The 25,881-nt window shown below is 36.3% G+C and overlaps 1 protein-coding gene across 1 annotated transcript in view; it reads left to right on the plus strand.

Annotated features, from left to right (window-relative positions):
* The first annotated feature begins 4,627 nt into the window (after nucleotides 1–4,627).
* LOC109106161 (four and a half LIM domains protein 3-like) overlaps nucleotides 4,628–25,881 on the plus strand; it is a 34,190-nt gene continuing 12,936 nt past the window's right edge. The window contains exon 1 of the mRNA XM_019119520.2: nucleotides 4,628–4,989. The gene's annotated coding sequence lies outside the window, so the exon portion shown is untranslated. The remainder of the gene's footprint in view (nucleotides 4,990–25,881) is intronic.

Below are 25,881 nucleotides of genomic sequence, written 5' to 3' on the forward strand. Positions count from 1 at the left end.
GAATCTTAACCATAAAGACAGCTTTTTATGAGACTTCATGAGACTTTAGCTCTGACATTTTCTCATGTGAGAAATGTCAGAGCTAAAGTCTCATGACGACACCTTTGTGCCTCTTATAGCTCTGAATGTCCAGTTTATCCATTAGTTGGCTTGTCTTCTGAGAATGGGGGGGGGGGTGCAGAAATAGCCAATTGGTGTGTCAAAACATGTGGGGCATGGGATATAAGTAAGGGCAGATTTGAAATAACAACCAGCTTTTCATCTGGCAAAAAAAAAAAAAAAAACTGTGCATTACTCAGAAATACAGAACATCATATTCTGGTGCTGCTAGCCTTTTCCCATTGTGTTTTTTAACACACAAGGCACTGTACAGGTACAGAGGAACTTACAAAATGAAACACTCACATTTCAATTCAAGGAACTTCAAACGGAACACTTAAGTCTTTTCATCTATACTTTAACTGAAGAAGGACAAAGGCGATGTACTACCTCATAGGACATGTTTATCCTTTTTTTTCCCCCTGTTTTATGTTTGAAAAAAAATCAGATGTGTGAGATTTGCAAAACATACAGATTCTTCACTGAGAAGGAAACCCTTCGTGGGGTTACTTTTTCCATATGATTTCATAGCCTTCATTGACCCAGGCTTTGTGGGCTTTCAATTTGTTTATGCAAGACATATAAAACCAAGTGACCCAATTGACTTTTCCTACAGAAAATGAACCACAGTAAAGCATGTAAAACAGAAAATAAATAAATAAATAAATAAATAAAGCAGACTTAAAGTAGTTCCCTTACTGAATTTTAATAGGATTTTATATGTTTCTCACAAAAAAAAAATAGTAATAATAATAATTAAAAAAAAAAAAAAACATGTTTAAGAGAGGGCGGAATGTCAAATGGACAAAATGAGGAGTTATAGGTTTATGATAGCTTGGAGTTTCTGGAATGCCCTCACTTGACAGATATATTACTGATAGGTTTTTAATATAGGCCTAGGCCTTTAAAAATCACACAAATGACATAATGTTACTGGCCAGTAGCTGAGCTCAAGACCTTGGAATGCCTTTCTTAACCAATGTAAGGTTTCTATACACAGAGGGTGAGATTAATACAAATCAAGAGGAGCTCTTGTATGAGTTATATTGTAGATCATAAATCAGGTTTCATCTCATTTTTAAGTGTTGTATTCAAGTCATAGATGTAGTCTGCTTGATTAAAGTTGTACAAGTTGGCAGATGTAAAAATGGTGGATAGTCTGGATTGTGGGAAATCTTATTTACGTTTCACTCCTGTGTCAGAGAGAAAGGTTTTTGAGAAGTATTTTTTAAAACAGAGGAAACCATTTAACAGATTTAAAACTTACAATTTCAGGTTTTACCACGGATGTTAACAACACCGTCTGAACCCTAGATCCTTCCAGGAAGAGGCCTCTCATGAATGTTTGGTTCTCACTCTCAAAATTCAACCACAAAACCCTGTAAATAGTGGATATGGGACAATTAACAGTCAGCCCACTATTTACATTACCCAGTTTGAGCTGGCAGTACAAAATGTAGTGTTGTAGTACTTGAGACCAGTCTTGGTCTAATGTGATGATCTAAAACTTCCTGCTTTAAATGCAATCAATAACTTTCTAATTGTATTTCTTTTGAAATAGCTGTCCCTAGTCAGAATTTAATGTGGAATTGTATCAAAAATTTCACCAAAATTAATACAAATGGCCAAAATTTTTTGTTAGTGATTTCATTTGATTGGTAACAGCTCTAAATAGTGTCTTATTATTCTGATTGTATTTATTAATTAAATATTTATATTTTTCAGGCAATAAATGTGGATCTTTTAGAATTTCAGGAATGTGTGTATGGTCTTGGTCTTGATGGAGGTATTTCACAATTTACACTTGATTACATTTGGTGTAATTTGATGATCCTTTCTTTTAAACTGTTAAAGAGGGCAATAAAAGCTCAATGGCATTAGAGTCCTGACGCTGAGGATCAGACATATTGAACATCATAACATGTTTAAGAGAAAAACATGAGGTCTCGTTCTTGGTTGGGGTGTAATTTAATGAATTAGAATTACATACAAACTCTTTGGTTAGGTCATAAAAGATAGCACTAAATACCTCTTCAATACACTGTACTCCTGAAGACTAGCAAAGGGCACTATTGTGGGAGATATTGTAGCCTTTCTTTTTCATTTTTTAGGATTTTAGGCCTTTTGGTACACAAGGTAAAGAACATATTATAAAATGATCAGTTTATAGTTTTCCAAATGCACATGTTCAACATTTCTTTTTTTTTTTCTTTTTTTGCAGGTTTAGTACTCAACAAATTAAAATAAATAATACAATATAAAAAATCAATATATTAAAATAATTTCAAATACTTAATTAAGTATTTGAAATTATTTTAAAAACCTACTTTTGTGAACTATTCCTCAGTTTTTAACTTAAAATCAATCAAATCAGTGCAGTACTATTCTCTAGACTCTCTAGGTCAATAATTATAAAAGAAATGTTGAATATTTGCATGCAAAAAAAGCCCACAATGTCTCTCAAAACTGTGTAAAATTATGAATAATTTCATTCTAATCAAGCATGCAACATTTAAGAGAGATTGGGCAAGAAAAAAAAACACTATAATAGTTATAAAGGTTAAACACAGTGTTGTATGAAACATTGCATGAAATTGTATTTATAACCACTAGATGGCAGCGGAAGACCACTAATTAGCTCATTCAACTAACTATAACAGTACTGTTCATAGGTTTGAGATTCATGTTTAGACATTATAAAATCAATGTTATAAGTTTACCATTTTGTTCATACAGACACATCAGTTTTTACAATTATGCCAGATTATGATTACAGTGAAATCTGAAAATGAAATAAACTCATAAAAAGAGAAGACTATAAGTATAGTCACCTATCATTTATTTCAAATACCTATATCTGCAACAAAATGTGTGTGCATGTATGTCTGTCCATGTGTGTGTCTCTATCTGTGTATGTGTAAGCATTCTTACTGAGTATTAATATAATAGTTCAACCATTTCACTTTTGTATGTATTAGTCTGTGAGCCTATTCTCCATTTTGGATGTCTTTTACTGTCAGCCATACATCTAAGTTGGCCTAGACCCTAAAAGCATACCACCTTAAATGCCTTAAAGTGCTTGAACCCCAGTAATCGCTGCTTGCAGCTATATTTTTTGTATGTTTGTTTGTTTCTTTGATGTTTAATTGAACTGCAAATTTTATAAATTGGGCATATAGCTTTACAGTAACTAAACAGTGAACCAAACCGATTACAGTAATATTTACAGTATAACAGTATATTTTCTGTTGTTTTAAAATGCATTACTTGAGAAAAGACCAAAAGCTTAATACAATAATAAAATATTTTACAGTTAAACATTATTATACTGTAAATACATTTATGGCAAGTTAAATGACACTGTAAAATAAAATAAAAAAAATACACTAGATTAGATTCCTTTATTGTCATTGCACAGAATACAACGAAATTAAGTATTTTTTTTATAAAATAAAATTACAGTAAGTTACATGCAAACTGCTGCCAGCTAGTAACTGTAATTTCTACAGGAAGTTTTTTACAGTGTAGATATGAATTAACAGTTTATTTTAATAAATATCAAAAATCTAAAAGGTGTGCAATATATTTGACACCTACTGTTGACACCCTTTAAAGTTGGTTTTATGACTGTAAGTAATTCTCCTCAAATGCTACTGAGCTTTAAATTATGGTATATTTTGTGCTTGAGCCCATATTTGATAAAGACAAAATAGCAATATTTACGTACAATTTGACAGTTTATTTTTTAATAAGTAATAAAAATCTAAAAAGTGTGCATTATAATTAAGACATATATAAAAACTTTACAGTTATTTTGTGTTACTGTAAGTCATTTTCTTCAAATGCTCTTGAAGTGAGAAAAGTGTATATCAATGTCGTATGTAACTTTAGAGACGGTCCCTTTTGATCGTCGACCGTCGGAAAAGGACACCTGGCCGTTCCGTCGGGTCGTTTGGAAAGCCACAGATAGGCTACTGTACGGACAATACGGCTCAGGTTTTTTATTTATTTATTTATTTATTTTTTATGTATCTGGCTCTGCTCTGTTTCTCAGCAAAAGTGACTTTACGTAGGCTATACTGGATTTACATGCATTTTCTGTCACAGGGAAAGCCACGCCCCAGCTATGACAAGACCGACCAAGTCCATGGTTGACACCCTCTCATTAGCATATTGCGCAGAGGAAAAATAAATGTGAAACTACATTCAGAAACAAATGAGTGATTAAAAGAAACGAGTTAAGATGAGTTTAGCATTTCCTTAAACATTTCCCATTTGCCCACCAATTTATTTAATTTATTTGGCTACTTTCATCACACGTTTAATTATTTATATATGCATTTAAACAAGAATGGGTGTATTTATACACACATTTATTTATTCATTTGCGTATTTATTTATTTATTGTTTTTGCAGGTTTCGTCCTCCATACTTTTGAGCACCGTGGCGCGGTTACGGGATGGGGGGAAAAAGTTGTTTATTGTCATGACGATTCATCCCCTTCAGATGTGGGTGTCAAGTAACAGGTAACTAGTAGGCTATTTTTGCTACATTCATTTACTGCAGACAGAAATCTCTTGCGCTCTAAGCTAACTGCAGACGACAAGACAAATAGATAATGCAAACTGTTTTCATTTGAAGATCATTCAATGAAACTTCCTTCAGAAAAGTAGGATGACCGCTTTCATCCATTTGGGGCGGGATCTTGTGACTCACACAACTTCCTCTATAGTAGCGCATGGAAGAGTTGAACGCGAGCATATTCTCATTCGGTGCATTGAGAGAGAGATGAATACTTCTGCACACCCGTGAGGAGCAACAGGACTACAGAGCTGTAAACTGACCCCAGCGACCTCGACACGGACAGAGTACTGAAAGAGTTTTGACGGGGTAAGCGCGCTTCGGCTTTTCTTTTTTCTCCGTCATTTAAATTTAGAAATTCACGTAATAGTGAGGTAATGATCATCAACACGATTTTTCATTCATAGCCAGAGAGTAAAAATCGATAACTTGTTAGCCTGTGAAACTTTTCATTCATCCAGGTTATGGTAGCATGTCTTGAAGAAGTATTAGACCTCAATAGGCTACTTGTAAAATATTATTTTTGACTAACTTAAGTTTTCAACCTATATTTAAAGTTGATTCGAACTTTTGGTGCATGTAAGAGAGAATCCTATAATCACCTCTTGAATGCTTACTCATATTGGACTTTAGTGTAAAATATAATTAATTCTAGGCCATTCATTCCTGAGTGAAAGAAAGACTAATTTATTATATGCAAGCCCTTTCAAGGTCATCTTTAACTCTCCCTAAAGATTCATGACATATATTTGGTGAACTTTTTGTACTTCACACACTTCTCAGAGGAATCTGGCACACGTGTCTCAACATGACAGTTATTTGTGGGTTTTTTGACAGCCAGACCTCAAGTCTTCACTGGCATTAAGTGCACACATGCAGATAACCATTAGAAAAACAGAATCAAGGCATACATGCTGTGGGGATTTGACATACCCCCGAGTTTAGTCAAAAGCTGATCCAGGTTGGAACTTGATTGCTCATCTCTGAACACACCTCATCCCAGAACATGATGCAGCCTGTAAGCCCATTGAGAAAGAAAATAATTATGGTGTTCATTTTTTTTTATTATTATTATTGATTAATTTCATAATATGTACTGCATGTTCATACAAAGTAACCTTTAGTTAAACATAAAACAGGAAATGGTTTACGCATATCAGTGAGTGATGTAATTCAAAAAGACACACCTTGAGTGATTGAAAACAGGTGAGTGGAAATAGTTTATTTATCAGTGGGTTGGTCCTCTTGATGTAAACTCCTTTGGCAGAGATTTTTCATTTAAGCAATATTTTCTGTCTTAGGAAGTCTTGAGAAGACAGACAAGGGCAATAATTGCAGTGAGTAAGTCAGAAAAGCTGACAGGAAGAACAGAACTGCGTCCTCTCATTTCCTCTTTCTTTTCTATTTTCAAGCCCAGCTGCTGAGACTGGCCTCTGTTCTCTGGCATCCTGTAGACATCGCATACAGGCAGCCTGACAATTGTCTCATGCTCAGTGACTCATTGAGTTTTTAACTCTTAAAGTGTTTTTTAAAGAGTTGTACTGTGCGTTTTAAGTTGCATGTGCTGGCATGCATATGTCTGTGTGTGCGGGAGAAAAAAAGCAGAGAGGTCTATGAGGTGCATCACTGTGTCTTTTGGTGCATTAAGAAGCCTTTGAAACTGCTTGCCTAAGAGCCAGATTCCCATCCTGTCTGCTGCCAGCCCTCTGCCATTCCATTACCATTCATTTTTCCAAGAGGTGGAGTTCAGAGGTGCTTGTGGAGAAACAAAATCATCCTTTTGAAACTTAAGTTCCATCCCTCTCATAAATGTGCCACAAACTTACTACAATTAAAAAGATATAGAAAGGTTTTTTTATTCCAACTTTCCTGTTTCCACCATATTCTATACACATCGTAAAAAGTGCTTGTGAATCAGAAGTGACTTGTGAATAACTCATCATGGTGTCCATCAAAGAAATCCAAGTGCTTAAACTGGGCTGTATTTCATTTTTTATTAACCACAACAGGGCTTCCTCGTATAAGAACCGTGGTTTCTGAAGTGTCCTGCTGTGCCAACAAAATTCAGTTTGTTATTTTTATAATGAGTCTTGTTTTCTTGTGGTTCAAATCCCTGCACTCTTTGGTAGTAAGGTCCATAAAGTCCAAAAAAGTCCATAAAGTGTGGTGTTGTCGTCTTTGGAGTATATTTTTCAGAAACTGAATGAGGTTGAAAATGCTTTACCCGTTTGGTCAGGGCAATGTGACTGCAGTGTGATCATGGCCACATTCTTTGGAAGTACTGTGTTTTGTTTTTGGAAAGCTTTATCTTATGCAGAGACTGTTGTTCATCAGTGATAGGACAGAGCGCAGTGCAATTTATGATACAGTATTACATAATGTGAGCTCTGTTGAATACTTCTCACTTGGCAATTGAATTCTATGCATACAAAAAATTGCATACTGTTCTCTCACTATACATACTATAGTGTATGTAGAGTAGTGTGGTATTGACTACCACTTGTTTGGTCACAACAAACACTGAATGTAGTTGTCCATTCACAAGTCACAGCACAGCACACAAAAAAAGCGTACAAGTGTGTCCCAAGCTATAATTTATCAGACCATCTATATGCAAATCAATTGGACTGAACATCTGTCCATCAATAATGCAGCTCTGTAGCCAAATGTGTAAGATAACGCAAAGCCAGAGACATTAAGCCTTTAATTAATCTCTAAAAAGAGTGCCAGATGAAGAAGTGTGATTTCAAATGTCTTGAATGAATAACACATGCAAGTACACCGTTTACAGTCTTCTTTAAATCATGATGAGTTACTGTGTTGACTATTGGACCTTACCACACGTATCACAAGCTCGCTGTGTGAAAATCTCTATTATCTCAGGATTCAGACTTAATTTCTTTTAAAATTGCTCATGGAAACATATAACTGGTTGTTTGGAGGATTAACCTTGAATCAAGGGAAGTTACTGGGGGTTTCCTGCGGGGGACTCCAGGTGCATCTGCAATCCAGTGAGCTGGTGGCTTCCTCCCAGACTGAGGAGAATGAATGGATGAAATCAGATCCTTGCAGCCTGGGCCCCAAGAGACGTGACCCTCTGCTCGGTGTTCTATCTGCTCACTTGTACTGATTGTTTACCTTTCCCCTCTCTTCCTCTCGCAGGCCTTATTGTCCTTCATAGATGGTTAGTGTCTTGCTCTGAGCCACTAGTTGTTAAACCCCTTTGTCTGTCTTTCTTCCGTTCATTTCTCTACAACACTTATTGTGTGCTCCAATATGCTGCTCTTTGTCACCGTGACCAAGGTGTCAAGATTCAGCTGGTTAAACAACTTCTGGTATACTATACAGTCTGGCTTTAAAAATGTCTTTCTCCATTTGGTAAAAAAGTTGGGTTTTGTTAAAGTTTACCGTTAACAGAACCCATTTCGATAACGGTTCTCAGGCTTGCATTATTTCAGCAATGTGAACGGAATATGGTACTAAAACACTGTTACAATGTTTTCTGCACTATTATTCAGTGGTGCTGCAATACTATAGCGCAGAACATATAGTGCAATCAGTGTTTTTGAATAAATGACTTATGAGCTGCTTTGTTTATATAAATCAAAACAAGACAGTGTGAAAGTGACGTGACATACAGCCAAGTATGGTGACCCATACTCAGAATTTGTGCTCTGCATTTAACCCATCCAAAGTGCACACACACAGCAGTGAACACACACCCGGAGCAGTGGGCAGCAATTTTATGCTGCGGCGCCCGGGGACCAGTTGGGGGGTTCAGTGCCTTGCTCAAGGGTACCTCAGTCGTGGTATTGCCAGCCCAAGACTCGAAGCCACAACCTTAGGGTTAGGAATCAATCTCTCTAACCACTAGGCCACTACTTCCCCCACTACTTCCTACACTAGTGTGACTAGTGTAGTCTTGATTTCCAAACAAATGACTCTTATAAGCGGCTTTGTTTTAAGGAATCAAAACCATAGACCGTGCAACTAGTGTAATCTAATTTCCAAACAAATGACTGTTATTAGCGGCTTTGTTTTAAGTAATCAAAACCATAGACAGTACAACTATGTAGTCTGATTCCTAAACACATTAGCCACTTTGTTTTAGTGAATTAAAACCATAGACTGCAACTAATGTAGTCCAAATCCCAAACAAATGACTCTCATGAGCCACTTTGTTTTAGCAAATCGAAACCATATATGGGCAACTAGTGTAGTCCGGTTCTTGAATAATTTACACTTATGTGTTGGTTCTTTTTAGAAAATTAAACGAATACAGGTTACTTGCTGTGTTTTGTAATACTTAAGGAATGGGAGACTTAAATCACTGTTGTTACTGATAATGTCAGTAATATTTTATAAAAATATTTTATTTTAATTTTAAGGATTTCTATTTAATATAGTTATGTCCAATTGTTGTAATCTATTTATGTTGCCTTTTAAAACACTACAAAAAGTCAATTAAAGGATTAGTTCACTTGCAGAATAAAAATTTCCTGATAATTTACTCACCCCGCATGTTCAAGTCTTTCTTTCTTCAGTCAAAAAGATTTTTTTTCTCCATATAATGGACTTTAAATGGTGACGAACAGGCTGAAAGTCCAAATTGAGGTTTCAGTGCAGCTTCAAAGGGCTCTACACGATCCCATTTGAGGAATAAGGGTCTTATCTAATGAAACAATCGTTAATTTTCTTAAAAATAAAAATGTATATACTGTAACCGCAAATGCTCATCTTGCACTAGCTCAACCACGCATTACATTGTCACGTTGGAAAAGTCATGCGTGACGTAGGCAGAAGAACTGACTCAAAGTGAAAATGCAAAGAAAGTCAAATGATCCTTTACAAACAATGATGCTGGACGATTTTGAAGATGGAGGAGAAAATAAGATGTCGATTTTACACAGATGAAGAGATAACCACGTGTGACCTTTCCAATCTGAATACGTAATGAATTTGTGGACGTGCATTTGTGGCTAAAAAGTATATAAATGTTTTTTCTTTTGAAAATTACAGATCGTTTCCCTAGATAAGACCCCTATTCCTCAGCTGGGATCATGTAGAGCCCTTTGAAGCTGCATTGAAACTGCAATTTGGACCAGTTAGCACATTTAAGTCTATTATATAGAAAAAATCCTGGAATGTTTTCCTCAAAAACCTTAATTTCTTTGCGACTGAAGAAAGACAGACATGAACATCTTGGATGACATGGGGGTGAGTAAATTATTAGGAAGTTTTTATTCTGGAAGTGAGCTAGTCTTTTAAAAAGTCTGTGTAAACAACATTTGTGATGATTGGATTACATTTATTATCTTGTTTTTCCCCAAATAGGCCTTAGTCAAATATGCTAAAAGAATCATTGATGGAACCGGAATGGGAATCATTAAAGTCCTTACAATTCCCATCCTAAACAACCATTCAAAACTTACTGAATCTTATCTTACGAGTGTGATTAGCAGTGCCACATGGCATGTGTCTGTATGCATGAGTTGCATCAGTAAACATCTGTGGGTTACACGGATTAAGCAATTGGCATTTTTCCTAATGGTCCAGGTCCATGCTTATTACGTCTGTTATACCAGCTGTATCACAAGCAACCGATGTAACTGTGCAATCTATCCATCCACACTCTTTTGTCATCCAGCCACAGTCCCTGAGTCACCTTTGACGCACTTCATTTCTGTACGGATCCAGCAATCCAGTCACCCTAGAGGGGCGGGCTGTAAGAGACACCGTAACCTGTCCATTCACAGGGTTGGGTTCTTTCACCCCTTGTCTCACACATATATCACCAACTCCCAAGAGGAAATTTGCCCAAAACTGTCAAAGAGATGCATTCAACCTGACAATGAATACCGCATTGGAATGTAAACACTGGTCCGTACTTATAAGAGTCACATAAAACATGTCTGGTTGGCATTCTCAAAGCTATGACTGTCAAACGTACTGTAACATTATCAGAATCAGAGTGAAATATGTGTATAACTGCAGGGAGTTTCCTGTAAAATCTGGATCCAACACAAATAAAATCTGTAGTTTAGGGATGTTGGAAAACCAAAGCCATTGTAAACTGCTATAGATACCCCAAAGTATTAGCAGTTTCTTTTTTTAATAACATTTTTTTTTTATATATTTTTTTTTATAGACTTGTATATTGGCATATATTATATATTGCCAACGCAACAATTAAAGAACATATGTTACCTGAGCATTAACAGCACATTATAAATAGTCAGGGTTGTAGGTTGATACAAACTGCTCTGTTCATCTTCGTGGCTGGGAGTTTTTCCCCATCTGATGGTGACTCACCACATACTGGAAATGTACGGTTCAAACATCTGTCCTGCAGACTGATTATTTTGCCTTGATTTATTTTTGCTGATAAATCAGACCGTTTTTAATGTTCCGTCTGTTGTGCCATGTCTTGACGGAATTAGTCAGGTCTTTGCACTCTGCACGGAGAACCTATCAGTGACATCAGTTTTAAGTATTGAAAAAAACATTTCTGGGAGAAAAAACATTCAGAGGTCACAGAGCGAACTGCAGTAAGAAAACAACTGTATTGAAAAAAAAAATTAAGTAGAAAAACATTTCCATTTTCATGCAAGTAACCTGTTGTGAATGCAAGCAAATAATTTAATGCTGCTGTTGCCATTAAACTTAGAAGTAACTTAATAGTTTTTGTTGTATGTCAAATTTAGGGTTTAAATATTATAAATATTAGTTCCCTTATATCTATTGCAACTAATTAAGTAACTAATGTGATTTATACAAGGGCTGGGTAAAAAAGAAATTGATTTCTCGATTTTAATTGATTCTCATTTTTATGAAATGATATTGATTCATAAATCCCAAGAATCTTTTAGTCTCACCTGTCAGATAACGAACAGAACATTGTAGCGCGCCTCCCATCCAATAAACTGCAATAAGCTTTGTGATTTGTTACTTTTGATATGAAACAAAGTCTCAGATTTCAAATTCTGTCCATTTTATTACAATATTCATATATTAAATGCTGTTTTTTCGCTGTTTAATGTGGAGTGACAGATCGCTGTAGCATCTCGGTAAGAAGAGGCAGCACAAAGCTGAACTGATCATCTCCGCTTTAATAGTAGTTACAGCATGAAATAAGCATGAATGAACATCCGAAGCTGTTAAAAGAAAGAGGATACAGATTTCTGTAACTTGTGCTGTCATGTAATCACTCAATCAGTATTTCAAACACACAAAGATGACAATAGCTTGTAAACAATATCATGTAACGTCACATTTACCGCAGAAAAACATAAGCTATTCAGTGACCATAAACTCGTAAGTCAGCTAGAAAAATGAGAGGAGACTTTAGAGAGGAGCATTTTGCTAAATATGCACCATATAACATGTATATATTCATTATATATATTTTTATACGGTTCTTTAATATTTAATTTATGTTTGAATAAAGCCATCAATTATTTGTGACAACCACCATTTAAATGTTTATATTTCAAAAAATGAATTGGAGTAGAAATGTAATTATGTCGGAGTTAGTATTATAACTTTAATTTTACAAAAACTTTGAGTAGGTTAGATTTTAGGTGTTAGTGTACAAATCATCAAATTTTACCACCCAGTTGAGGGATTTGTTTTTCCTGTACCTGATGTATATGTATACAAAATATCCGAAATTAAATCAAATCGCAAGCTTGTAAATGATAATAGAATCGAATTGTGAAATTTGTGTCAAAACCCAGCCCTAATTTATACTACACAGAAAATAATTTGGTGTAGAAAAAATTTACACTTGGCAGTAAATTTAACAATTACAAAGAAATGGGAAGTAACGCATTAAATTAAATGTATTTTTTTTTAAAAACATACTGCAATAATCTAAAATCTTTTCTCTTTTTTACAGTGTATGTTCCATTAAACAAATGAAAAAACTGGCCAATTAATCATTCATCAAAAGCATCTCTACATGGCAATTTAAAATACTTTTACTGTCAAAATGTCTTTCAGACATGCCCAGTTACAAACAGCAAAATGTGACTCCTGAGCTGTAATTTGTCAAGTAGGGTCAATTTGATCCTGTAAAAGCTCTGCTGGCTCTTCAGTGGTAAAAGCACAGACGCATTAAGAGAATGGTACACTAGATGTAGAGTGTAGGAAAAATTAAAACTAATATTTAGGTTTGAAACCACTGGTTGTGAACCAGAGACAGTGGCCCATCCATTTAGCTTTTTACTGGGCCAGGAATCGTCAAGAGGAGCCATTAATTCTCTAACAAGCCATTTAAAAGGATTAATCAAAATCATTACATCTTACTTGTGCAATTCACCACCACAGTTCCTGTTTTTGCATAGGGCTTATCTTAATACAGCTCTGAATCACACATGCACAGATCCACATGTGTAGGCAGACATATTTAAGCACATTATGGGGTGGCAAGTCTAGATTGCAAGTGCTGATCACCTCCCAATGCTTAATTAATCTCCACATCTGCAAGAGATGAGAGCAAATGGCTGTGACATCATTTAAGATGAGAGGAAATCTGACTCAAGTGTTTCCATTCCATGTTTGTGCATCTGTTTTGTGTTTATATATAGTGATAAATGACTCATTTCAGTTGTTTTTGGACTTCTAAACAAACCTCGACTGCGACAGCATACGAGCTGTCATAATCTTTTATGGAGCGTGATGAACCGGCTCACCCTCACTGACCTACAGAGCACACTGCAATGGAATGCATAAAAAACCAGCTCTCACTGGGATCGCTTCTGAAATTGTTAGTCTCCTTCCTCTCCGATTTCTGCTGGTGTTTACGTGGTGCACAGCTGTGCGAGAGTGTTTCCCTCTTAAGTAAACAGCTGCAAAATACTTGCATCATGAAGAATGTGGTAGTGCAATGTAGATGCATGCGTGAATGGTTAAATGCACTTCTAGGTATGAGTGTAAACACATTCGGTTTGTCATAAGTGTATGTAAACAGGAAGGACAAAAAAATCTTTGCCTTGCAATAAAAATGCAGATAGACTAGCAGGTTATGTCATATACATTTTTTTTTTTTCCGGTTTAAAATATATATTCTGTTTGATGTATAGAATTTCTGTCAGACCTATATACACACACATATATGTATATAAAGAAGGCTGCATTTATGATTTTAATATATTTTCAAATTTATATAATTTATTCCTGAGTTTTCAACAGCCATTAATCTAGTCTTCAGTGTCACATGATCCTTCGGAAATCATTTTAATATGCTGATTAGTGCTCAGTTATTATTGGTGCTCAATTATTAATAATGGTTCTTATTATCATTTTTTGAAATTGTTTTAATTAAAAATATTCAAATGTTTTTTTGTGTGTGTGTGTGTGTAAACCATTATACATTTTTTTAAAATAGAATGTAACATTATAAAAACCAATTTAATGTGTTCCTGTTAAAAAAATAAAAAAGTATTCAATTCTTTTTATTTTTATTTTATTTTTAAGGCTTTCTTACCCCAAACTTTGGAATGGGAATGTTTTCACAAAAATATTAACTATTTTCAACATTGACTATAATAGGAATTCTTCTTTGAGCAGTAATTTGGCATATTAGTATTATTTCTGAAGGATCATGTGACATTGAAGACTGGAGTAATGACTGCTACTGTTTTTGTGTTTTCCACATACAGTATGCACTCATTTGACCCGTAGTGTGTATATATGTATATGTGGTAAAGAGAACAGTTCACTTGTATTGGTAGCCAATAATTTTTGGTATAGTGCCAATCCTACATGACAGAGGTTTTAAAGAGATTTATTATTTTGCCATGTTCCACGGAGCAATAGGAAAGCTGAGGTAGCTGTCACCTTCTGTGAGTGAACACCTTCACAGGACTTTCGCTGACTATGGCTCGGCACTTCACAGAAGTCCATAAATGGGAGAAAGTGTCCTTGTTGTGTCTATAAAAGGATAGCAGCTATAGTGGAAAGAAAGATAAAGATGATTTAGTGCAGAGGGCCTGGATACGAGCATAGAGATGAGAAGGCAAAGACACATATTGTCTGATACTTGTTGACAAGTCTGCCTAGAGCAAAACCTTGAGAATACAAAGACAGGGTCCCTTTGAATGCTTCATTGACTTGTTTGCTGTTGCACATGGAGTCTACCAAACCATGAATTACATTTTAAACACACTTCTCAATCATTGTCATATTTGGACACGGAGTATGTCCACAAGCGAATGGTGGCAAAACTCGATTGTCTACACTGCATGTCTGCAATTTTGTGACTCTTGCAGTGTTGACAGCTGGGTTGATTCTACCCATGGCATGAATTGCCATTCTTTTATATACAAGAGACAGAGGGATATTGAACCAGTGCAGAAAAAAGGATGAAATACATAATTACACAAAAGAAGAGCCAGATTTCCTATACTCAAATGCAGGAGTGCTGACTCTAAAAGCCATTGCCTCACTCTGAAAATACTGAAATTTCTGAAATTTTTTCTCGCAATCATATACTGTTCATGATTATGAAAACAGAAAAGAACAATTATTTAAACTTAGAAGAATGGGAATGAATGCAGCTATTTATTAATGTACATTATACTCTACATACAGGATTATTATCTGCAGCAAGGTGCCCTGACTTTCAACTAGGCTGCAAGCTCAGCCCAAAAAAACGGCAGTCTTTCCTATTAACATGCAGCTGTCTTGACAAAATCTATATTTTTGGTTGATTTATGATGAGATTTTCAGAAAGCCATGTGCAGAACCTGGCACCACTCGCCACCTAAGACCGACGTCTTTACGTCTGGCTTTGGGTCTGTTTGGCTGTCTGCGTATTCATTTATCTGTGGTGAGCTGCTCCACTTGGCCTAAAACTGCACAACTGCACTGTGGAACTCAGTTTGTCATGTAAATCAACCAGGTTTGTTTTAGTAAGTGGAACAGATGGTGGTTATAAAGGGTTGTGGGGTTTAATGAGGTTGGAAACATCATGGCAGACAGCTCAGATACTAACAGAGCTTTGAAAGGGAGGTGCCCGACTCTGATAGACAGTTAGATGAGGCCTTCTGATTTGATATCTGCATAATTATATCTGCATTCGCCAAACTACCTATGCTAACGTTTTTGACTTACACTCATGAACGTACATTTTATCACTTGCGCTGAAGACAAATGGTGTTTTTGCATGGCTGCATGATAAAGAGAGTCCCACGTGACACAGCGAGATAAGACCATGATGAATCGCCCTTCTTATCCTCTGCAAAGTCAAAGAATTTTTTTTTTTTTCAACTTGCCCCATCAGACTTAAAAATCACATAAGCAATCAATGTAGAGTATTACAGTACTAACGGAGTGCCTTGAAACAGACGTACCTATATCTAAGACCTGACATCTCAGGAGAAATTGATCCCACACCGTAGTATACCAGTGTGGCTATCGTACCAGCTAGGTGAATGTATGCTATGCTAATTTGCTTGCTAATTTTGGCCCTTTTGATACTGTGAATATAATGAATATAATGGTACAACAATCCAAGATTAAGGGCTAACAAATGCATCTTATAAAGTACATGGAATCAATAATATAATGTGTCTTTTAAAGGGGACCAATTATGCCCTTTTAAAAAGTCTTGATTTAGTTTTGGGGTGCACTAGATTAGGTTTTAATGCTGGACTGTTCCAACAACGCATTCATTTCTTCCCAGTATTTCTTCCCAGTCTGTCTCAAACACACTGTTTAGTTCCTGTTTCAATGAAACCTCTCCTTCTGAAATACAAAATGTGCTCTGATTGGTTTTGGACTGGCCCAGCGCGTGGTGATTGGCGAACCGTTTATTCCGATAATGCTCTACTAAAGCAGTTTTCTATAGCGCAGCTCAACCAAACCTTGCCCCCTTTTTATGCATATTCCAGAATTGTTTAAATGACTTTGTGATGTCACAATATCTGGAAGAAGCACACTGTAGTCCGAACGTGCCATTTTGAACTTTGTAACTTTTGCAGATTTTTTTTATGCTCAAACACCAACATTACACACTAACTAAAGTTGAATGAAAAAGCATGATAGGATCCCTTTAACACAGGTGCCCAATCATTTTCCTGGACATCTACCTACCTGCAGAGTTCAGTTCCAACCCTGCTTCAACATGCTTGTCTGTAATTACCAAGATCTTACCTGACTGGTATTTGATCAGGGCTGGAGATGAACTTTGCAGGAAGGTAGAGGAACCAGGAACCGGACTGGGCACCCATTTTTACATCTGCCGAGTTAACCTACCATTGATCCTGCAACTGACCACAGGTGCCATGGAAACTGCAAAAGAGACTGACAAGTTACCCACAATAACCTCATCGACTTGGGTTTCTCCGGTCAATTGACCTAATTTTGGTACCTCTGAGTTTCAAACTTAGGATGCCAGTGAAGGAACAGAGCCACAGATATGACATTTTGATTTTAGCATAAGTTTTTGTTGTAGCTGGATTGAACAGTTTGACCATCAAGGAACTGGTGAATTAAGCAACAACCCGTATAGACACAGCCATTGAATGCAGAAGCCTGAGCTCAGAGTCTATGAGGTAATGCTTCTCTACCAGCCCCACCATCTTGAGAATGACAGATGGGATTTTGGGGGATGGTGTAGCGGATGGTGGGGCACAACAACTCTTTGATTTATGGTCACCTTTGAAGTGAGCTCATTCCAGCAGCAAGGCCAGCGCTCTGCTTTCTGGTGCCTGGAGCTCAGTACCCTGTGAATAGAATGGGAAAAAAAGACACCTGGAGGTCGCCAACACCCACAGCCGTTTGCATGCAAAATATATGCTTCCTCATTTTATGGCAGTGGGGGAAAAAAGTGTGTTTGCACATGTGCACACATGTACATGCAAATCTATATTTAGGAGCATTTATTTCTTTCTGCAGTAAATTGAAAATTTCATGTTTATTTTCATGTTTTTTCATTCAGATTCTTTTTTCATGTTGTTGTCATAACCAATATAATTAATTTCTATAATATTTTGTCTAAATCTTTTAAAAACTATATGAAAGATTATCATTTTGAGATTTGCTAAAGATTATATTTAACAGTGTTATTAAATTATTAGCATTTTTAAAGATTAACTAAATAGAAAAAAAAATCTCATATTGTTGTTCTCATATCTTATATATCTTATATAGTCTGTTGGATTAGAAGCGGCCTAGTGTGGGGTTGTGGTTATACGCTGTGGTAGCAACCACCAACTGAGTTAGAGAAGAGATGTGTGTATGCAGCTGCTCATAGTGTCGGCCCCTCCTGAACAACTCCCCCATTGTCTCTAGATCTTCTGCTGTGTTTATTTTCATTTTTTGTGCATGTGTGCATCAGTATTATCATCCTCCCTGTCTGTCTTGCTTTTTTGTCTGTTACTGATAATTATTTTTGTTTGTCTAGCTGTCAGATCCTGTGGGCAGATCTCTTGATGAAGGAATATAGGAAGATGCCCCTAAAAACTTTCAGCTGAAATGCAATGAAAGGGTCCCAATACAGTGATATGAGCATTGAGCACTTTTACCTGGAAGTTATGATGTCTTATAGAATAGGTCTGAGATCAGCAGACATAAAGGAAGACCCCTACTGAGCTATAGGCCACTTTACAACAGGAAGTCAGTCTAGTTTCTGACGTATTGCCAGCAGCTGAACAAAAGACATCAGATCGTCATGGCTGAAAAACAGCAGGACACTTTTTGATATTTGCACTTAAAAAAAAAAAAACTATTTTTTTTGTAAATTTTTACCTCCTAGGATTTTTTTTTTAAATTAAGCTTTGCCATTACAGGAATAAATAACATTTTAAAATCTATTATAATATTTTAAAATGTAATAATATTTCCCAATATTACTGTTTTCGTTTATTTAGATTAAATATGCAGCCATGGGGAGCATAAGAGACTTCTTTAAAAAACATTTACAAATCCTACAGACCCCAAACTTTTGAAAGGTAATGTATACTTGTATACATTGATTAAGTTATAATTAGTAAATTAGTGAATTGATTAATCTGGCTATGTTCTATCTGAGGTTTATAAGTTACAGTTAAAATCAATTTCCCTATGGAGAAAATGAATGGGATTCTTACTTTTGGAACCCAACTGTTGCAATGTGTCCCACCAAACTTTTCAACAGGAAATACATCAACACAAGACTGAAAACTTTTGCTGTTCATTTAGAAACTGTACTGGAACATTTCATAAGCAGTTGGAACCTGTGAGACTTCATTTGGTTTAAGTTTCATGAGGATAAGTATAACGTGTTTGTGTGTGTGAGAAAAAGAAAGAGAGAGATGCCCATACAACTCGCATGATGAAGGCAGACAGCAGTGCTGGGTATTTTATTGGTCTGTGGAGCCAGGGCACTGTTTACATGTTGCCAAGGAGAAGAACCATAAACGGATGATAGAAAAATAAAAGGATAATATCCTGGAATGGCTTCTGATGGCAAATCATGCTGGAAGCTTTCCATTTAAGCAGGATCCCTTCACGTTTTTGCATTATGAGTTTTTTCCCTTTCCGTCAGCTTGCCTTTGCCAGGGACAAAGAGAGAGAATCTGTCTGTTTCCTGCTGCACTGCTAATCTTTAGATAAAATGTGGTAAGACAGAAGACAAACATTTAGTTCTAACAAGGCTAAAGGTTTTTTTGGATAAAAAAGAAATCTGAATGAATATTCTTTAAGATATCAAATGTTTTGCTTCAAAGAAAGTCATATAAATTTAAAACAACATTAGGGTAAATAATCACAGAATTTTAATCGTGGGGTGAAATACTCTTAGTGAAGAGTGAAGACACATTTGACTCAGTCCGGCTGTATTATTATATGGGTCAAATTTGTGTCTGTGTTTTTTAAGAGCTGATTGCTTGCAGGTGCGCAGACTGACTCAGCAACCGCTGCTGCTCTCATTCTGGTCAAGTTAACCTTGCTAAAATATTGCATTTTCATTAAAAAAACAACACGAGACAAAGACCACCTATGAATGCCTTCCATTTTCAACCCAAATTAGCCTGTATTCATGCTTGTGCAGTGCTTAAACCCAGTGACATGCATTACGTGAAAGGGAGCAGGTTCTCTTATACTGAGCTGTGCTAAACTCATAATTATTACAAGCACTACAAGCAGACATTCCTTTCACTTTTGACAAATGACTCAAAAAATAAAAAGGCATGCATTTTCCATCTAAATTACACAAAAAGAGGAAACCAAAGATGTCTAGCAGTACACACATCATGTGAATTAAGTTGCTAGTTTGCAATTTTTTCAATAATTGTTCATTCATCATGCACCTTGTTTGTTGCTTGTACATGCAATTGTTGATCAGTTAAGTACACTGTAAAAAAATATGTACAAAAATGGATAAAGTACTGATAATTTTCTGCCAGGATATTATCTGTTAAGTTGTAACCCTGTAACCCGAAAACACAAAATACAATGCGTTATTTAAAAAGCAGGTTAAAACCTGTGAAAAATCAGTATGGAAAATTTCTTCATGTTACAGTTAGGGTGGCCATATGCACCATTCATACGGGACATGTCCTGGCCAGGATTTTAATATTGCCTAAAACATCCAAAGCAGTTTGATCAATAACATGCAGATATTGTACATAATCGACCAATCGTGGGGCTGCGCGTGAGAAGTTGAGATTGACAGGGAACGATAAAAGCGATGCAAATATGCGCACATGTTTGTTCATTCTAGGGATCGACCGATATGCATTTTTCAGGGCCGATGCCGATACCGATTATTACAGATCAAGGAGACCGATAACCGATATTTTGAACCGATATGTGTCTAGTGTAAAAATGAAAATTAATGTCAAAATTAAGAATAAAAAGGCCTCTGACAAAGACTCTCTTTAAATTATTTTAACACATCTTTAATTCTGAGAACTGTTCATAATAACAACATTAATATTAATAATAACAACAAACATAAAAAGTGCTGGGAGCATCCATCAGCAGCATCCTATAAACAAAGTAAAACTTAAAGCAAATTTAAACAGCAACAAATGAACAAATAATGGAAAATAAATGTTATCTCTCTCTCTCTCTCTATATATATATGTGTGTGTGTGTGTGTGTTATATTTAGCATTTTATTTGCAACCCAGAATTGCATTAAAATCACACACAACCCATATTGTAATAGTGTTGGTTTTTTTTTTTTTTTTTTTTTTTTGATGATGTGTAAAATGTTTGTTTGACTGTTTATCAAGGCGATACAAACTAGGAAGTATCCAGGACAGCGTCATCCAGAAACGTGCAATGTGAGATTATTGACAATTTACGTTATTAGCATAGGGTTATTAGCAGGGTGTGATTTGTGAAATAAACCGAGGGGGGGATGCTTTTGAAAAATTTTATGAAATGTTTTTAATACGACGGAAATTGTATTTAGTGTGATCTCAGTTTAATAAAAACATTGTAAGCCTACGTTAGGCCTATTAATTGTAATGATATAATGTCCACGGTTATTCAAACAACAAATTACATTGAGAAAGCGAGCAAAGAACACAACGGAGCTTTTTGAAACTCCGAATCAGTTAAACCATTGCGTCGCAAAATGATTAACTGTTTCGATGCGCTTCAATCGGATCGCGTATCGCGAATCATTTGATTCAGATCTGGACGTCAGAGCGGGTTTGCATGATGTTTTTATCCCCACCGGGGATAAAAGTTATTCAGCAGAGGCAGGGATGCATAGACCAGAAGGGGGGAAATCCCCCCCGGAAAATCGCACCCTGGTTATTAGTCAAATGAGAGAGCGCGGCCGCGGAGATAACTAAATCAGGAATAGGGAACTCGCGTCGCGTCAGGGCGTCAGAGCTCGCGCTTGATGCCCTTTCAGCTCTTCAAAATTGCATAATGGTAATTCTGAATCTGTATGATAAATTATTTTGCAATCATGTTAGAATAAAGCAATATTTCTCCAAATATGCGCAATTTTTTTTGACTAAGAGCCCTAACGGAACGGACGCTGTTCAGTGAAGCTATGTGAACAACACAAAAAAAAAACCGCAGCAGACGTGAGTGAATTCATTCGTGTTGATAATCTATTCACAATACAACGTTAAGTTGGCCGAATGGTGAGAGAAGTAGGTTTTAGTTTCACTATCTCAGCACTGATGTGATGATCCGTTAAAGCATATCACTGCAATGACGGACATTGACCGGGAATTCACAGTATAATAACTGAACGGGGCTTGTCATCATAAAATCGATTATATTTAGGTGTTTTGCAACTTCAGTGTAGTGATTTATTGCAACTTCAGGAACGTTTACTGCATTCTTACCTTCGAGAGATAACTTATTGATGTGTGATGATGATCACTGAAGCAGCTCCTGTGCTTTCGGTGTGAGAGCGAACATTTTCCAGCCGCGCCAGCCGTATTGATTGGCCAGGCTCGTGACTCCCAACAAATCAGACGGACGATGGGCGGGGCTTAGTCTAGGCCACAGAGCGGTGCGCTCTGACTGAGGTGGCTGGATCAGTACCAGATCGCGCATTTAAAAAAAAAAAAATGGTTTTATCGGCAAATCGGTTTTGAAAATGGCCGATGCCGATAACAATAAAAATGCTTAATATCGGCGCCGATAATCGGTCGACCCCTAGTTCATTCGTTTGACTTGAAGCGCTGTTACGCACCGATCAAAAAAGACACCAAAGTAGGTGCAAGATCGATTTGAAAGCATAAGGAGCCATCTGCTCTGCTGTCTATAGCTCTCATGAATGTCACACAACGATCGACCTGCACAGTGCAGCCAAAACAGCCAAAACCTGGATATTTTAGGCAATATTAAAATCCTGGCCTGGACGTGTCCCACATGAAAGGCGCGTTTGGCCACCATAGTTACAGTATATTGTGCCCTATTATTACAGACCTTTCTTAGCACACTAACTACTTATAGGCTACTCTGCTTAAATAAGAATGTGTAGTTTTACTAGTTTACTAGCTATTAAGAAATTACATCAAATGTAATTGAAAAAGTGTTCAATAATTCAATGTTGCATTTAAAAATGTATCATATATTATATTATATTTAAATATGTATTATGTATTTGTTTTATTTTTACGAATAAATCTAAATGAACATTTCAAATCTTTTTTTTTTTTTTTGCTGAGATTTGAGCAATCTGATTGTGTATTCTACACAATGATGCAGGTTTATGTTGTGATTATGTAATTACATCACGCAATGACATCACAACGTCATTTAGTAACTTTTAGCAACTAATTGACCTGCCTTCAGCAACTTACCCTGAAAATTAGATAACAACACTGAAAAGAATATAGAGACGTAACATGACAAAACTTGAAGGCAATAAACACTCGATTCCGACAATGTATTTATCGGTGTTCTTCAAGCCATCCTAGGTATTTTCATAATAATTAAGCATAATTATAATCCACTGCAAATTGACATACCTGTAGCCTTTTTACAGTACAAAATTTATTTTCTGCTTCGTTCTGTGACAATAAGCCACATCAGATCACAAAAGGAGGTTATTTGAAACATCATACTGATGTTGTCATTATAAGGGAAGATGTTCAGTGTGTTGCTTTTTTAAATGCACGTCATAAGCGGGGAGGCGTTTCCTCAACTCAGCATGTAGACTCACGGGCAAACAAACAGAGCCAATTCTGAGAGAAATAAAACGCACGGAAACCATTTAAATGCAAAACCGCAATTCACAAGCACATATTTTCGGCCTATTCTCTACCCTAGACATGGAAAGTGTGAAAAGCAAAGTACAGCACTTTCAGCTCATTTGCTTTGTGTTGACTTGAGAAGGAATGTAGGAGATAGCACCAAAAACCTTGGAGACTAGACCTAATAGGCCACACTCTAATGCCAAACCATAGCAGTTGTGACTAACAGAGAGAAGTACAAACAAAGAAAGCAAATAGGAAAGGCCTTGAACCCCCTCACAGTCTGCTATGTTATGGCACTTGAAGGAAAATCACAACTTGACTCAACTAATCACAACTATGTTCCCACCGTTCTCATTGTTTTCCTAACATCAAACAGGTCAGAGCATATCAACTTTGTTCATAAATGACTGGAGCCAACTTGGTTACTCAGAAATATGTCAAAAATTTGGGAAATGAAATAAAAGAGTTATACATTAAATTCTCGGTAACTGGATGAGTTTGGGCTCTTCAATTATACTATCGTTTAGTCAGTGAACAGTGTCTCAGTCATTTGGCAACCTTATAAACCGGGTTTGGAAAGTCAAACTTGAATGTTACGCTCAGTCTACCTCACCAGCGATTATTCTAACCATTGTAAATAATTTGTCATGTTGAGGATGAAGCGGTGTGCTTAAGAGCAGTTTCCATCAACAACATCAAAAGACATCTGATCAAGGCAAGTGTTCCGGAGGTTAAAAAGCCCTCTGCTATTGCATGTTGAAAAACCACCAGTGAAATTTGGGAGCCCACCCTTAGCCCAAGGAAATGCTTTACAAATGCCACTTGTGTTTGCCAGACCACCTTCCTGTGTCTTTATTTTGTACTCGGCATGGAGAAGAACGAGTCCAGACATCTCACGTGTAGCATTGCCAAGCCTCTGCAGCACGCTGCTCTAATCGTAAGGTTGTTCTAGGAATATAAAGAGCGGGACGGGCAGCATTCAGGCATCCAGTGTCCACACTTCACATCTGATGAATGATCAGCTTAGAGTTGGTCCTATTCAAGTCAAGTGAAATGCAGCTTCAATGAGAAAGATAGTTACTGATTTTGCTATTTGAGTTTTGTCAGTCAATCCATTCATCACCAGTTTTCCTTTACTTTTTGGGAATATCCCAACCTTAGTTGCTTCACACCAGTTAAAAGACTCCTTCTTGTTCTGACTCTCTCCACTGCTCTCATTTTGCCCTCCTTCTCTCTTCCTTTTAATGCAACAAAGCTGTGAACATCTTTCTCTGGTTTGTCTTGGATCCCATGACATGATACAACTCAAACCATACAAACCTCCTATTTTTAAGCTTTTCTCTTCATCCCAGTCCGTCCTTCAAACTGTCAATTTCTGTCTTTGTATTTTTCTTGCCTCTGAAACACTTACCGGCAAATACCACAAAAAGTGAAGAAAAGACAGCCTTTCCTGCATTCCTCCGGCAGTGACTCTCCGAAACCTACTTTGGCACTCTAAAGTCAACTGCATACTTCTGTCAATAGAAAGCAGATGTTAAACTGTAATGTATGGAAGTTTTTCCCCTCTGTCTCTCACTGCACAGTAAGAAATATGTAGGCAAGACCCTTTTTTACCATCTAAATGGATAGAAATACAGATCTACCTCTATTTTCACCTTTACTTGGGGCAGAAGCTTGAGCATAAACAGACCTGAAATGCAGATAGTGTTACAGTGGTAGAAGCACTAACTAAAAAGTATCACTATGTTTATTTCATAGCATTCTATGAAGTAATAAAAATCATGTTATATAAATATGATTGTCACTGTGCTATGCTACCTATTCAGTACTTATCAATCATCATACCCCCAAAAAATATACACACAGTAACACTACCATTAAAAAGTTTATGGTCCATAAGATTTTTTAATGTTGTTGAAAAAAGTCTCTTATGCTCTCCAAGGCTGCATTTAAAATTTTTTTTTAAAAAATTCAGCAGCATTTTGTGTTGCTTACTTTTTCCGGATTTCTTGGTGAATGGAAAGGTTTTTTTTTTTTTTTAATATAACATTATAAATGTTTTTACTGTCACTTTTGATCAATTTAATGCATCATTGGTGAATAAAAGTATTAATTTCTTTAAAAAAAAAAAATACTGACTTTTGAATGGTAGTGTATGTACACATAAGTTTTGCATGTAGTTTTGCTTATAGTACAGTAGATAATAAACCACACTAACTAACTAAATAAATAATCTCAGACTAGTAAGCTATCACATAGAACACAACTACCTGGCTATGTGATGTTAAAAAAAATTATTAAAAAAAACTCAGAACACCTTAGCAACTGCATAACAACACTATTGCAACCACCACAGAAACTACTTAGCCTTGTGGCGGTGACTTTTGTATGGCCAAGCTGTTTTGTTGTGCTTCTTTCTTGTTTTGTTTTTTTCCCCACTTTGGCTTAATGCCTCGCTCATACAGAGCTGTAATTTAGAATAAAATTTTTGTGAAACAAAATGTCCTTCTCCTCAGGGCCTTTACTAAAGCACAGAGACT

The sequence above is a fragment of the Cyprinus carpio genome, chromosome A16 (assembly GCF_018340385.1).
Source record: "Cyprinus carpio isolate SPL01 chromosome A16, ASM1834038v1, whole genome shotgun sequence".
Lineage (NCBI taxonomy): Eukaryota > Metazoa > Chordata > Actinopteri > Cypriniformes > Cyprinidae > Cyprinus > Cyprinus carpio.